The sequence below is a fragment of the Triturus cristatus genome, chromosome 6 (assembly GCF_964204655.1).
Source record: "Triturus cristatus chromosome 6, aTriCri1.1, whole genome shotgun sequence".
Classification (NCBI taxonomy): Eukaryota; Metazoa; Chordata; class Amphibia; order Caudata; family Salamandridae; genus Triturus; species Triturus cristatus.
Window position 1 is genome coordinate 1,681,698,099 of NC_140589.1, and position 16,934 is coordinate 1,681,715,032.

The 16,934-nt window shown below is 45.0% G+C and overlaps 1 protein-coding gene across 1 annotated transcript in view; it reads left to right on the forward strand.

The window, feature by feature from the left end:
• PPP2R5A (protein phosphatase 2 regulatory subunit B'alpha) overlaps positions 1-16,934 on the forward strand; it is a 730,770-nt gene that overhangs the window by 209,210 nt on the left and 504,626 nt on the right. The window lies entirely within an intron of this gene.

The following is a 16,934-nucleotide window of genomic DNA, read 5'->3' on the forward strand; positions in this document are numbered from 1 at the left end:
CTATTGTGAAAAGCAGAGGTTAAAACGAAAAAACCTTTAAAGATGGGACTTTTTAATTGTCAAACCCATAGACATTCATGTTACATGGACTCAGATTAACATATGAAGCAAGGGTTTTTGTGGTGGTTACGCTCTGACAGAATTTGAGTAGAAGATGAGTACTGTATGTACTATAAGAATTGTTGATAATGCTCTTTTATAAGTGCTTGTATGTTGCTTTACAGTCATGCTCTGCTGTCCCCTGGTGACGTATCTTTAAAAACAGTCCTTTTATCCACTCCACTCTGAACCACTCCACTCTGAACCACTCCACTCTGAACCACTCCACTCTGAACCACTCCACTCTGAACCACTCCACTCTGAACCACTCCACTCTGAACCACTCCACTCTGAACCACTCCACTCTGAACCACTCCACTCTGAACCACTCCACTCTGAACCACTCCACTCTGAACCACTCCACTCTGAACCACTCCACTCTGAACCACTCCACTCTGAACCACTCCACTCTGAACCACTCCACTCTGAACCACTCCACTCTGAACCACTCCACTCTGAACCACTCCACTCTGAACCACTCCACTCTGAACCACTCCACTCTGAACCACTCCACTCTGAACCACTCCACTCTGAACCACTCCACTCTGAACCACTCCACTCTGAACCACTCCACTCTGAACCACTCCGAACCACTCCACTCTGTACACACTCATTCACACCACTCCTCTCTTCTAATCCACTCCTCTAATTCTCTCCCCTCTTCTAATCCATTCCACTCCTCCTCTAATCCACTCCTCTAATCCTCTCCTCTCTTCTAATCCTCTCCTCTAATCCACTCCACTCTCTCCTCTAATCCACTCCACTCCTCTCCTCTAATCCACTCCACTCCTCTCCTCTAATCCACTCCACTCCTCTCCTCTAATCCACACCTCTCCTCTAATCCACACCTCTCCTCTAATCCACACCTCTCCTCTAATCCACACCTCTCCTCTAATCCACACCTCTCCTCTAATCCACACCTCTCCTCTAATCCACACCTCTCCTCTAATCCACACCTCTCCTCTAATCCACACCTCTCCTCTAATCCACACCTCTCCTCTAATCCACACCTCTCCTCTAATCCACACCTCTCCTCTAATCCACTCCTCTCCTCTAATCCACTCCTCTCCTCTAATCCACACCTCTCCTCTAATCCACACCTCTCCTCTAATCCACACCTCTCCTCTAATCCACACCTCTCCTCTAATCCACACCTCTCCTCTAATCCACACCTCTCCTCTAATCCACACCTCTCCTCTAATCCACACCTCTCCTCTAATCCACACCTCTCCTCTAATCCACACCTCTCCTCTAATCCACACCTCTCCTCTAATCCACACCTCTCCTCTAATCCACACCTCTCCTCTAATCCACACCTCTCCTCTAATCCACACCTCTCCTCTAATCCACACCTCTCCTCTAATCCACACCTCTCCTCTAATCCACACCTCTCCTCTAATCCACACCTCTCCTCTAATCCACACCTCTCCTCTAATCCACACCTCTCCTCTAATCCACACCTCTCCTCTAATCCACACCTCTCCTCTAATCCACACCTCTCCTCTAATCCACACCTCTCCTCTAATCCACACCTCTCCTCTAATCCACACCTCTCCTCTAATCCACACCTCTCCTCTAATCCACACCTCTCCTCTAATCCACACCTCTCCTCTAATCCACACCTCTCCTCTAATCCACACCTCTCCTCTAATCCACTCCTCTCCTCTAATCCACACCTCTCCTCTAATCCACACCTCTCCTCTAATTCACTCCTCTCCTCTAATTCACTCCTCTCCTCTCATCCACTACGACACTCCGCTCTACGACACTCCGCTCTACGACACTCCGCTCTACGACACTCCGCTCTACGACACTCCGCTCTACGACACTCCGCTCTACGACACTCCGCTCTACGACACTCCGCTCTACGACACTCCGCTCTACGACACTCCGCTCTACGACACTCCGCTCTACGACACTCCGCTCTACGACACTCCGCTCTACGACACTCCGCTCTACGACACTCCGCTCTACGACACTCCGCCCCACGACACTCCGCCCCACGACACTCCGCCCCACGACACTCCGCCCCACGACACTCCGCCCCTACGACACTCCGCCCCTACGACACTCCGCCCCTACGACACTCCGCCCCTACGACACTCCGCCCCTACGACACTCCGCCCCTACGACACTCCGCCCCTACGACACTCCGCCCCTACGACACTCCGCCCCTACGACACTCCGCCCCTACGACACTCCGCCCCTACGACACTCCGCCCCTACGACACTCCGCCCCTACGACACTCCGCCCCTACGACACTCCGCCCCTACGACACTCCGCCCCTACGACACTCCGCCCCTACGACACTCCGCCCCTACGACACTCCGCCCCTACGACACTCCGCCCCTACGACACTCCGCCCCTACGACACTCCGCCCCTACGACACTCCGCCCCTACGACACTCCGCCCCTACGACACTCCGCCCCTACGACACTCCACCCCTACGACACTCCACCCCTACGACACTCCACCCCTACGACACTCCACCCTGCGTGGCTCACTTTTAGCCATGCTAAACAGCCACAGTTATGTACAACATGGCTAAAACACATTGCCAAAGTTAATAGCTCTCTTAGGCGCGACCTATTGGCTTTGCTAGTGCTTGTTTTTAGTTTTATGACTATGAAAGATTGTTGCCTTGTGGGAATGCTTATGGGAAATATAGTAAGCCTTAGTTGGTTATGGTGACAAGCCATTGACAAAGTCTATATGTTTGTGAAAAACATCTTTTAAAGCCAGTTTTTCTTCAACGGTGGACTCGTTTTGCACAGTATTAACTCCTGCAAACAAATGTTTTGTTACATAGGAATTGATGTATATTGATTCGCCAAACATAATGTTGTACATGTTTGTAACTTTGTTGTAGTTACCTGTGTGTGTTTTAAAGTACTTTTTAGGGCCCCCATGGCCTCTTTAGATGCCTGGCTCTTGTAATCAAAAAACATTACAAATACATAAATGGCTATACAAGCGTGAATGAGCTTTGAGCCCGCCCTCTTCAGCCATTGGTCTGATTGTCTTTTAGATTTCTTTCTGCCTATTACTGCTTAGAGCAGTGGGGCACTTCTTGTGCCATAGGCTCTATTGCCTTGCGAGTGACTTTTCAATGTGCACATCTGCCTGAAATTTTCTAATTTCATGCCAGCGCTGGTAGGTCATCTCTTTTCTTTTCCATTTTCTCTATTTATGTTGCAGGGATTCTGCATATACACAGAACTATGCGCAGGAATATGGGATCTTGGTGTATAGGGGCTAAGCCTTCCCACCACCTTACTGCCCACGAACCCAGGGCCAACTAGCTATAGTGTCTCACTTGCTCTCCTACACACTCATGAAGAAGGAAATTAGATACCCCAGAACACAACACTCCCGCATCTCTCAGGAATTGCGGTAACAAGACACACCTTTTCACTCTCACTCTCGTACCTGTCCACAATAAGAACTGACCAAAACACTAATATAGTTTAAAATGTTTATTTTAACTATTGTGCTCTAAAACGCAGTATACAAGCCACAACCAGCAGAAAATGCATAAAATCACAGCATTGCAGCAAGGCCATATATCATAAAGGGAATGTCATCGTATAAAGACAGTGGATAAAGGACTATAAGGCCCAACAACCCTCCACTTGGTAAGACGTATTATATATCAGAAGATCTCTTGGCTTTGTCAGCAGACACCATACCTTAGTGCCTAGATGGTATATCTACATCATAGAAACTGCATGGTTCTTCTCCCTGGAAAACTCCCTCTGCAAGTGTGTGTTACCTAAACATGCATCTCCATAATATCAAAGCACGCATTTCCAGCAGCTGCTGTGTTAGCATGTTTTGTCTAGGTGCTAGGGACTGTCCAGAACAGAATAACTAGGGGCATTGTTTATTGACTTTGCTCACAGTGTTGAGACTAACCTCCAGGAACAGACAGAGAACGAACCAAGCAGAGTGTTCTCATGCGAAAGGCACAAACAGCGTCTTGCAAAAATAAAGCCATGTAGTTACACGGCCAAAAACCGCATCATGGCTGCTGGGCCCATGCTGACTTAGCGATGTCGACAATATCCTATCGGCCAAATGACACCCTACCCGTAGCCAGGTCAGAGCATATAGAAAAAAAAACTGAATGCAACTGTAAGCAGAATCAAAATGCTTGAAAAAAGGGACAATTTGGAAAATTACAAAATTCCAGAGTATGGCGAGTCCGGAAAATTTATCAGATTATGTGAACGAGGAATGCAAGCCTTTTCAAAATCCCTGTCGTTCATAGCAGTTGAGCAGTTCTAACGAACACACATGCTCCTCATAATCCGAGGCCTCCAGGAGCATATCTGGGCAACTTGTGTGATACTCAATGAAACTACGTCCAGTCTGCCAACACACCAAGTGCAGCCAAATGCATCAAACGGCCAGTAATGGACGCATTAACGTTTCATAATCCAGGTCAGTGCTGGATGCATTGGAGAGGCGTATATCCAAGGCCTAGTAGAAAGGGCACTGTCGGCAATAGAACACAGGTTGCACGCAAGTGAAGTAGGCGAAGAGAAAAGTCTATAACTCACTCCAAGCATCACCAATGGCAAACAACCTAACAGCTGTTGCATTCGATCACAGTACCGTTGCAACTGGCCGGGTCTGTGCAGTACTACAAGATGGGCAGGCATTGCGTAACAGGAGCAGATGTACCAGCATGCAGCATGCCAGCAAGCGGATCAATGGAAACCCTCCGAACGCGCAGGAAAAAATAGAATGAATAAAGGCTGGTATTACTCCAAAAATAGCCTGAAATGAGGACACAAGGCCGGATCCCACAAGTTTAAAAAAATGAGCAAGCTCTTCAGTATCAGACTCCTTGAATATTTGGTGTATTAATTCTCCAAAATGAAGTGGGAGATTGGTGTTTAGTAGTAAGTGTATCTCACTTGTGATTCTCGCCACCTGCAATTCGAAGGTCTTGTGCCCTGTGAGAGCCACTTCTTGTTGAAACAATAGCACAGAGCAACCTAACTTGTTTACAAACTAGGGAATGTCCTACTATGGAATGACAACCCTCCCCTGTTAGGAATACCTCCTTATCCGCTCGCTGACATCTGTATGTGAAGGGCAAGGACCACAGTTCATGAATAATAGAAGTGAACTGAAATAGTGAGAAGGGTAGTGAAATAACACCATGTATTAACCACACGGCTGAACCAGTCTCTGCTACAGAAAAAGACAACTGGTCTTAACTGTTTAATGTGTAACAGTGTGTAAGTTGCTTCTTTCATGGGCATAAATTTCTGTTTATCAGTTAAATGGCAAAAAACGTGCAAAAGCAGTTAAATCACACACGTTTCCCATTTTGAGCGTTTGTAACGTCCATGCAAATTGCATTACAGAGCGCAATTGATTTTGCCCATGATACAACACAGAAACATCATTTTGTACAATATCAATAACAGGGGATACAAGATTATCCAAGGTGTAAATACAGGAAGATTATGTATTAATGCTGGTATCTACAGCTGCAAGGATTTTTTCCAAATTAGCTTGATCAATTTGGCGCAGACGTACTGCAGCTTCCAGCTGCGATAATTTCCATAATTCATTATATGCCTCATAAATAAATCGCTTTGATCTAGGTGATTTAGGACCTAAAATAAAATCTGCCAAATTGATGTCACTCTACAAAAGGGACAGGTGTTGTTTTACTGACCACAGTGTGGAGTGTCACAACCATTGCTGACAATTTCCCCACCAAATACGTGGTAACTGAATGAGAATGTGGAAAACGAGGATCAGGTCTAGTTTGTGTGAAACCTGTTGCATTAAGAAAATGCAGTTGACATGCATTTGAACTTGTTGGCCACAACAACCACCCCAAGGGGTCGATGTCTGAAACATTCAGACTACCATTTCTGAACAGGGCAAGCAGTACATCAATAGTATGATTGGTGTGTTTATGCCATGTATCTTATTCAGCCAATGAAGGAATGTAAGGAACATTCAAGTTTTTGGCTGTAGCCAAACCAAAACAAGTAGTCTGCTGCACCGTTTCTTTTAAAAACAATATTTGTCGGAATCAGACATGCACGATGCAGAGCTTCAGCACCTTGGACTAGCCAATCTTTAGTGACCCAAATGGATTTCAAATCAATGGTATCTTGCCAGTGTTCGTAACCATGCAAGGCTAAATCAGTCCTAAAGGGATTAGAATAAATCAATTTTGTGTGAGTTAACATGGATTTAGATCGGGATTGCAATTTTAGCTTATAGAAATAAGACTCCGGATTGGAATGGAGAGTATTAGAACTCCCCTGTAAAGGAGTCGTACAGTGTCCCCATTGGGTAAAATTAATAATCAGTCTTAATGTGTTTGTTTCATGCAAGAAATGATGGCCATAATGTTGGTAACAGAATAAATCCGCATACTTGGCCGAATTCAAATACAAATCTTCAGCATCAAAAGCAGTATAATATGTTTAATCAGAAAACAATGAATGAACTGCCTAAACATCCCAGTTGTCTGAGTGTATGTCCTGTGAACCATAGCTCCTGGTGAAACGCAGAACACTTATAGAACGTTCAGGACCTCTGTCGGACCATGGATATCGAATGCAACTTTGTCTCAAACTATGCCATCAGCAACAGGAAAGGCCGAAATGTTCCTGAGGGCTTGATCTTGTTTAATGATATGGGACAAAGTATTGGGCGCAAGAATACCATCAACCAACTGCACAGCAGAGCGTTCTGGCAAATAATGACCATTGGTGAGCAAGAACACTGTCACAAACCCAATCCACATGAAAAGGAAGATAAGTGTGAGCACCACCATCGAGATGCATGTCCAGGGTGGGACCAGGTAAGTCTTTTTGAACCCGGGAATGAAAAGACTGGCACGCGTCGGTGGAGTTGACGGATAGGTTGAATCGTAAGAGAAACTTGTACAAACCCTGTAATAAGCGCTCGCTCCCAAGCTCAACATTGGAGGCTGTGGAGCATCAGATGGATTGATGAAATGTACTGTCAGGAACGTCAATGAGAACCTCAATTGTCGGAGAATTATAATCGATGTCCACATTGAAGGAAGATAAAGGTACAACAGGCACAAATTCAACAGAAGTTTCCAACTCCCCTTCTATAACGCGGGTACCAGGCGAAGAAGCTGTAGCCATCAAATTTAGTGAAACAGCTTGGCTTGGAATACTAGGAGTTACACTTTTCAGTTTCGGCCATATTGTGTAGCTTGACATTGTCAGTTGAAATAAATCGGTCTTCCTTGCGACCAGGTAAAGGAGGTAAAATTACTGTACAGGTACCCTTTAATCCTAGAACTGGTACAGGTGCTCGATAAGAGGGACCAAATTCCTTCTTGTTCTCCAGCTTTTCTCGAACCAGATCACCAATTTGTGGCAGCCAGCCAGTCAGTAACAGGAATCAGCACTGCTGCTTCAAGGGACGAGGGTGAAAGTTTTTTTGTGTCACGGGTCTGTTGTAGTTCCTGCAACATATTAGAATGATTATCTATGTCAAAGGTTGCGGCAGCCGCCACAACGCCCAGAACATCAAGGTCTGGCACAAACATTTGAATGCCAAAGATCATCTTGTATGGGGTCCGCCCACCCAGAGATCTTCTTAGGAGATTTAGTGCATGTTGAACCTCATACAAGTGAGTCATCCAAGTGTGCAACCGTAGATTGTTTAATCTGTTGATAAATGTCACAAAATAGGACATAATTACAAGTGTGTTTGTATAAACCATGCTGTTGCTGTAAAATGTAACTTGCTGTAAAATAGAAACAGTCACAGAAACTCCAGCATGTGCTGAAGCCATGCCTCCATGTCCGGCTATGATCAAAGGAAGTCTGCGGTCCTGGTTGGGAATCAGCCAGTCCCCAACGGACTGTATGGTAGCAAATGGAACTTGCTCAGGTGACAAATGATAAGAATATTTAGATGGGAAACCTCGTGGGAAGTCTGTCCCACCCTTCGTAGCAGCCATTGCTGCAAGGATATCGTTATCAATCTTAGCCATGGACCTAGTAACTGCTGCTACTGAACATGTGGCTATTGCAGATTTGGCTGTCTCATCAGCTAAAGAATTACCAACAGCATGTGTTCCCACACGCTGATGGTCAAAAGTATGAATAACCTGTGTGAGCGGCAAACGTTCTTTAAGTTCCGACACTCGGACCCAAAGTATTTTATGCTTTATCGCGCTACCTTTAGATTCTCTATAGTCATTCTGAGACCAAAAGAACAAATTGTCATTGAAAGCCTGCACAGAGTGGTAGGAATCTCACACAGCAAGAGTGTTCACATCATGATCTGCGAATTCTAGAGCTAGAATCAAAGCACGCAGCTCCGCCAATTGAGCCATACAGTTCAAGTGCCTGCGTATGGACTATAGAAGACTTAAATTCTCCATATACTATTGTGCTAGCTACAATAGCTCAAGCTGCTGAATAAGCATGCTTTGACCCAACGGCTAGTTGAGCAGAACCATCGGTATAGAGGATACGTTTGTACTGATTCAAAGGAAGCAACGACAATGTTCGTTTTGTAAAAACTCATGTGTCTGCAATGAGGGATCAAAGATAAAAATGACATCAGCCGCTGTCAAAGAACTCGCCCATTGTATCCAACGGGGATGCAAAGCTTTAGAATTCAGAACACTTGCCTTAGTCACTGCTTCCAAAGTAGAGACTGGCAAGACCACAAGAATGTGTTTACCCTGCACCAGAGAGCATTCCTTCAGAATCACCATCTGGACTGCTGTCAAAAAATTTTAAACTGTGGAAAACCTGTTTTTCCTCTGCAATGTTCAGATGCGATTTGTATGCAATTGGTACTGTCGCCTTCATTAAATGTCTAATAAGTGAAACCTAATGTCCCTGGCACAATTCTTATGACCAGGTTTGTAGAATTATCACTTGTTAAGAAGTTGGTCACAAGCAGATCAGACTGCAAAACCGAAGATTCGATGTATGTTTTGGAAGCCAGCCGGCAGTTGTAAAAGAGGGTTGTATCAACATAGAAAGCGGTTTGGTACACTGGGACTAATCAGGAATGCAAGTGCTCCCAAATCCAAAAACCTCAGCAAAGAGTGTAATTTTTTCAATGTTAACGGAGGTTGCAATTGTGCACACTGCTCCAGAAAGTGGGGGGCAAACCCCCGACCTTCATTGTTAAGCTCGTAGCCCAAAAAGATAACCGACAAACAAGAATTGTGTGACTAGGCAAAATAACATTTGTAACGCAAGTCTGCAAAAGAGAATGATGCGATCCACATGCACAAGATGCAGGATCAATTTGTCATGTGTCAAATAAATGTCATTGACGTATGAGAAGGCATCAGGGTCAATGTTGTGCAATAGAGATCACAACACGCGCCTCAAAAGCTCTGGGACTGTTCTAATAGCCCATATGCAAACATGTAAAGCGCTTCTGATTGCCGAGCGTGATAAATAGGGTCAATTCACGGCTACCAGGAGCCAAATTGTGAGTATAAAAACCATTGGACATATCCAGTATCGTTTTGTATTTTTTGTGAACAATATTATTCACTAACGCAGACCTGTGTGTTTTGTACTGAAAATGTACCAACGTGACTATTTAAATGCCTGTAATCCAAAACTATACAATATGAACCATCCAATTTCGGAATAATTCATGGATGAAGCGCAGGGTTCAATGACACCAACTGGGTCAAAATATCAGTAACAGAAGCTTTTGCTTCACGCCTGATCGGATATTGAGCCTGCGGCTGTGTCATAGACCATAAAGGTATTTCATGTTTTGGAGAATCCTTAACCCAGCCCACCTGATTACGATACACAGCCGGCGCTAATGCCAAAGCCCATTTTGCAGCGTAAGCACGTTTAGTCTCTTCAGGGACCTATCAGGAAAAACTCAGGAGTATCATGTCTTCCCCTCTGGAAGAAGACAAAACAAACGGAGCAGGCCAATCTGTCTCTGCCAACAAAATGTCATACAAGGAGATAAGGTTATCCCAAAAGACTCCCTTAATGGTTCTTTTAATATCACCTTCAAGTTGGAGGACTATCTCATAAAGTCTATCAAGGGGTGCAACTCGTGTATCTGCTGTTTCCACTGTAATGAAAGTATCAGTTGCTCTCCTTCAGACAAGAAGGGAGTGTCTCCCGCACTATGGTAACTTCCGCCGCGTTGTCGGAGTGTCACGGCCCATCTCCAATCGAGGAGCAGGGTTCTCATCGTCTGAGGCATAGTTCGCTGTTAAATTGGCAACTTTCTTCATTTGAAACGGGGTTCACAAAGGAGGTAGTCCCTCCGGTTTGGCTGTAACGTCAAACTGGCGTGGCAGATCATGTCTCTGCTGAGTGGTCTCGCCTTGTCTGCGATCCTGGCGCTCTCCACCACTGAATTGTAAATCTGATTAGTCCTATAATGAACGATGAGAACACGGATCTGGATTTTGAAATCTCTTTTGTCTTAATTTTAGAGCGATCACGCAAATCATATCTACGCTCCGAAGCTTCAGGTGTCGGTGAACCAGCACACAAACCTTGCTTTTGTTGTTGCTGCCACTGATTCCTATTCCACGTCTTTTGAGGAAAGACAGAACGCCCGTCCTTCTCAGGTTGGATCTTTTGTTGCGTCTGTTTAAAAGGCTCAATTCCCAGATTATTGCGCCCTAAGAATTTATATACTTTAGCAATAATCTTTGGCAACTCGTGTTGCTTAGTGATGTCTGCAACTGCCTCTAGGCACTGGCACACCTCTAAACTAACTGCTTCCCCTTTTACATTAGCAAGGATCAAATTGGAAACAATAGGGAACAGCTCCACCAATCTCATCCCCAACTCTAGGGCAGCCTCTGTCCCGTCTTCATCCTGAATCTTTTTAAGTACGGTCGGAAGAACGGTCATGGAGGGGGTGCCAAATCACAGTGAATGTACCACCGCAAACACGTCGCACAGGTGGTGTAATCAGCCAGATTAAGAATAAATCCTTTAGGTAAATTCATGGTAAGGATCCTGTGTTTCTCCACAGACGTAGTAAGTGGAAAGACCGCCTCGAGTTGCTCAAATTTGTTTCTGCAAGCCAGTAAGGGAAATCATCCCTATTCTGGGGACGTTTACCCATCACTGTTTACCCATCACTGTTTACCCATCACTGCATTAATCATGATGAGACTAACGAGAAGACCACCACCATGGGCTGGTGGGTGTGCAGCAGCTCCAGGCAAAGCCACCTGAATATTACGTGACATAAATTGTATTACAGCTCTTTGTATATGCATCAATGATGTATGCAATTGTTGTAGCTCTGCGATAGGAAGATTATGGTAATTTTGATGTGGTGTAAACCCTGCGAAAATGGACCACGTGGCCCCATCGACTGATAAGGGGCCTAAACGGACCACAGAAACGGGGAGGAAGGGGGCCATTAAACCAGATGGTATGCTGCCAGACTGTTAAAGGAAGTTCAAGTAAACGATAAGGGCAATATTCCTGTTGGACTGCGGAGGCATTAAATTCATGAAACAAATTATTCCATCCACTGCCGGAAAGGTAACCCAAGAATAGAAAACCTTGAAGTGGTATTCTGCATCCGCCTCAACAAAAATAAGATCAGCCCCTCAATTAGGGGCTGCATGTTGAGCCACGTAAGGCGCTGCAATAGCGATGCTATAAGAAGAGTGGTACATGATTCAAAAGAACGGTAGCGCAAAAGCGGGCCAATATAGAAAGAAGAACCTTTTCAAATTCAAGCTTGATAAACCTACATAAATCGAATATAGACGGCTAAGCTCTCACACCACAGACGTCTCCGAAAACTGGTGAGAGGGTTTTGTGGACAAGCACAAGTGCTACTCAGGAGTTATGCGAATAAGTACCATACCAAACGTTGGTGGCGCCATGTTGCAGAGATTCTGCACATGCACAGAACTATGCGCAGGAATATGGGACCTCGGTGTATAGGGGCTAATCCTTCCCACCACCTTAGTGCCCTCAAAACCAGGACTGACTAGCTATATTGTCTCACTCACTCTCCTACACACTCATGAAGAAGCAAACGATTAGACACCCCAGAACACAGCACTCCCGGATCTCTCTGGAAACGCGGTAACAAGAGACACCTTTTCGCTCACACTCTCGTACCTGTCCACAATAGGAAATGACCGAAACACTAATATAGTTTAAAATGCTTATTTTAACTATTGTGCTCTAAAACGCAGTATACGAGCCACAAGAAAAATGCATAGAATGAACACAGCATTACAGCAAGGTGATATATCATAAAGGTAGTTGTCATCATATACAGACAGTGGATAAAGGGCTATAAGGCCTAGCCACTCTCCCCTTGGTAAGAAGAATTATTATATAATAGAATATCTCAGGGGCTTTGTCAGCAGACCCCATACCTTAGTGCCTAGATGGTATATCTACATCATAGGATTCACATGGCTCTTCTCCCTGGAAAGCTCCCTCTCCAAGTATGTGTTACCTAAACATGCATCCCCATAATATCAAAGCACGAGTTTCCAGCAGCAGCTGTGTTAGCATGCTTTGTCTAGGTGTTAGGGACTGACCAGAACAGAATAACAAGGGACATTGTTCATCGACTTTGCTCACAGTGTTCAGACTAAACTCCATGAACAGGCCGAGAACGAACCAAGCAGACAGTTCTCATGTGAAAGGCATAAACAGAGTCTTGCAAAAATAAAAGCCATGTAGTAACACGTGGATAAAGCAGCATTATGGCTGCTGGGCTCATGCTAACTTAGCGATGTCGACAGTGTCCCTATTGGCCATGTGACATTAATATCTCTTTTATTGCTTCCCTTCTGTTTTGTTGATTTATAAAGCACCTGGCGATTCCCAAGATAATGCTACTAGACGTTTTGCTTCTATAACATTTGATCTTTCATAGATGCACATGCTTGAATTATTCCCTGTCATTAGGCTGGGAACACTTGATAAACCTTATATAACACTCAGTAACATGGATGTAATGATCTTGATGGACAATACTATGACCCTGTATTTTTCCCTTTTATGAGGTCTTCTATTGTCAAAGGAGTTGCAGTTCTGGGGATTCACAACTAAGTGATGGACCACCTCCGCAGAAATTGCCTGGACTCTCACAAGTGGGAGATAGAGGACAGGTAGCTGCAGTTAGTGTTCCATAGTTGGGGAACTCATCTTTGGGACATGTTTGTAACTCATCAGAACAAGAAATTCTTCAGATTTGCAAGCAGGTGGAGCTGCATGAATCATAAGGTAACAAGTTTGCGGTCATTTGGATAGGGACCTTCCTATTTGCCTTTCCACCATTCCTCCGATACCCAGAGTATTATACAAGATGCGGATGGAACACCGCAAGGTAGATTTAATTACTCCTGTAGGGACACATCAGCATTAGTCATCAGAGGCTGTCAGTGCAGACACCAGTAAAATTCAAGTTGGACTTCCTCCTACTTTCAAGGGACATCTTCTACATCACAAGCCACAATCTCTTGAGCTGACACCCTGGCTTATCAAAATCTAGAGTTTAGACATTTTCCAATACTTGAAGATTGTACGAAGGTGCTATAAGCATCCGGGTGTACACTAACCATAAAGACAAATTATATAGGTTGGAAACAGTTCATTGTATGGGTACACAAAGAGAAGTTGAATCCAATGAAAATGTCTCCGTACCAGCTTTTACCTTATCAGAACTTGACTAATAATGGTCTTTCATATACATCCATTAAAGTCCATTTAGCTGTAATAATGATTTTTATATATATTTAAGCAGAACATCATTATATTCAGAAAGGACAACTAAAGAATTTATAAACAAGCATTTGCAATGCAATAGGTCTCACATTCAGGCAAGTTTGAGCTATTGGCATTGTAAATGACAGTGCCTTTCATTTATGTTTTGGGTTTTAAAACATAAATAAAAGACATTGTCATTTACAATGCTAATAGCTTAAACTCTCCCAAATGCGAGACCTATTACATTGCAATAAAGGGCCCTCTCGACCACTTGTTAGATTGTAAATATCAGAGGACGAGACCGGCCTGCGATGTTTTCAAAGTAGTGATAAATAGTGCAGTGCAGAAAATGTGTAGCGTTATAAACTACACAGACACAAAGTGTGAAGTGAGTTACATATGATCCGAGCTATAAACACTAACAAAGCGATCCAACACGTTTCGCTCTGCGATTACACTGTCACGGCTCAGGAGGAAGAGCGGGAGGGGATCTATTTCCTGCCCTCTCCGTGATTTGAGTGTGCAGTGTGGCATAGTGTAATGTCATTGCTATCTTTGTCCTTATAAAAACACTCCAGCTGTAGTAGGGCCCTGGCTTCACCTCCTGGTACAGGGCGGGCTGTGCTTTGGCAGGCATGGAGGGAGGGATGATCTCGGCTGCAGCTCCGGCCTCGTACAGTGCCCCTGCTATTACTAGTGAGCGAGAGGTATTGATATTGGTGGTGCTGGTAGTGGTGGTTGTGCTGGTAGTGGTGGTATTGGTGGTGGTGGGGCTGGTATTTGTGAAGCTGGTATTTGTGAAGCTGGTATTTGTGGAGCTGGTATTTGTGGGGCTGGTATTTGTGGGGCTGGTATTTGGGGGTCTGGTATTTGGGGGTCTGGTGTTTGTGGGGCTGTATTGGTGGTGGCGGTATTGGTGGTGGCGGTATTGGTGGTGGCGATATTGGTGGTGGCGGTGATGGTATTGATGGTGGCGGTGATGGTATTGATGGTGGCGGAGATGGTATTGATGGTGGCGGTGATGGTATTGATGGTGGCGGAGATGGTATTGATGGTGGCGGTGATGGTAGTGATGGTGGTGGTATTGGTGGTGGTGGTATTGGTGGTGGTGGTATTGGTGGTGGTGGTATTGGTGATGGTGGTATTGGTGGTGGTGGTATTGGTGGTGGTGGTATTGGTGGTGGTATTGGTGATGGTGGTATTGGTAGTGATGGTGGTATTGGTAGTGATGGTGGTATTGGTAGTGATGGTGGTATTGGTAGTGATGGTGGTATTGGTAGTTGTTTTGGTGGTGGTTTTGGTTGTGGTATGGGTGGTGGCGGTGTTGGTACTATTGGTGGGGGTGGTACTGTTGGTGGTGGTGGTATTGGTTTTGGTGGTATTGGTTTTAGTAGTGGTATTGGTGGTGATATTGGTGGTGGTATTGGTAGTGGTGGTGATACTGGTATTGGTGGTGGTGATATTGGTGGTGGTATTGGTAGTGGTGGTGATACTGGTATTGGTGGTGATGGTATTGGTGGTGATGGTATTGGTGGTGGTGATATTGGTGGTGGTGATATTGGTGGTAGTATTGGTGGTGGTGGTATTGATGCAATTGGTAGTGGGGGTAGTAGTGGTGATATTGGTAGTGGAGGTGGTTGCATTGATGGTGCTGGTGGTAGTGGTTTTGATGGTGGTATCAGTGGTGGTGGTATTGGCATTGGTGGTGGTATTGGCATTGGTGGTATTGATACTGGTAGTGGTGGTGACATTGGTAGTAGTGGTGGTATTGGCAGTGGTGGTATTAGTGGTGGTATTGGCGGCAGTGGTGTATTAGTGGTTGTGGTATTGATATTGGTGATATTGGTAGTGGTGGTATTGATGGTACCGGTATTGGTGGTGGTGTTTGCATTGTTGGTATTGATATTGTTGATGATTATGGTATTAGTGGTGGTATGTGTATTGGTGTTGGTATTGGCATTGGTGGTATTTATATTGGTGGTAGTGGTGGTATTGGTGGTGGGGAGGGTAGTGGTGGTATCTGTATTGGTGGTGGTATTGGCATTGTTGGTATTGATATTGGTGGTGGTAGTGGTGGTATCGGTGGTGGTATTGGCATTGGTGGTATTGATATTGGTGGTGATATCTTATTTGCATTGATATTGGTGGTGGTGGTATTGGCAGCGGTGGTATTGGTGGCGGTGGTATTGGTGGCGGTGGTGATATTGGTGGTATTGGTTTTGGTGATTGATATTGGTTATTGGTGGTATTGATATTGGTGGTATTGGTGGGTGGGTGGGTGGTTGTGGTATTGGAGGTGGTGGTATTGGTGGAGGTGGTGGTATTGGTGATGGTGGTATTGATATTGGTGGTGATGGTGATATTGCCATTGGTGGTATTGGTATTAATATTGGTGGTGATGGTGGTATTGGCATTGGTATTAATATTGGTGGTGATGGTGGTATTGGCATTGGTATTAATATTGGTGGTGATCGTGGTATTGGCGGTGGTAGTGGCGGTATTGGTGGTGGTGGTAAGGGTGGTGGTAGTGGTGGTGGTGATATTGGTATTTGTGGTAGTAGTGGTCGTGTTGAGATTGGTATTGGTGGTGGTAGTGGTGGTATTGGTGGTGGTATTGGCATTGGTGGTATCGATTTTGGTAGTGGTGGTGGTATTGGCATTGGTATTGATATTGGTTGTGATGGTGCTATTGGTGGTGGTTTTGGTACTGGTGGTGGTGGTATTGTGGTGGTATTGGTATCGATGGTATTGATATTGGTGGTGGTTGTGGTACTGGTTGTGGTACTGGTGGTGGTATTGGTGGTGGCCGTGGTGGTGGGATTGATATTGGTGGTGGTATTTGCATTGGTGGTATTTGCATTGGTGGTGGTGATGGTATTGGTGGTGGTGATATTGGCATTGGTGGTATTGATATTGGTGGTGGTATCAGTATTGGTGGTGGTGATGGTAGTGCTGGTATCTGTATTGGTGGTGGTATTGACATTGTTGGTATTGATATTGGTATTGATATTGGTGATGGTGGTAGTGGTGGTATCGGTGGTGGTATAGGCATTGGTGGTATTGATATTGGTGGTGATATTGGCATTGGTGGTGGTATTGGTGG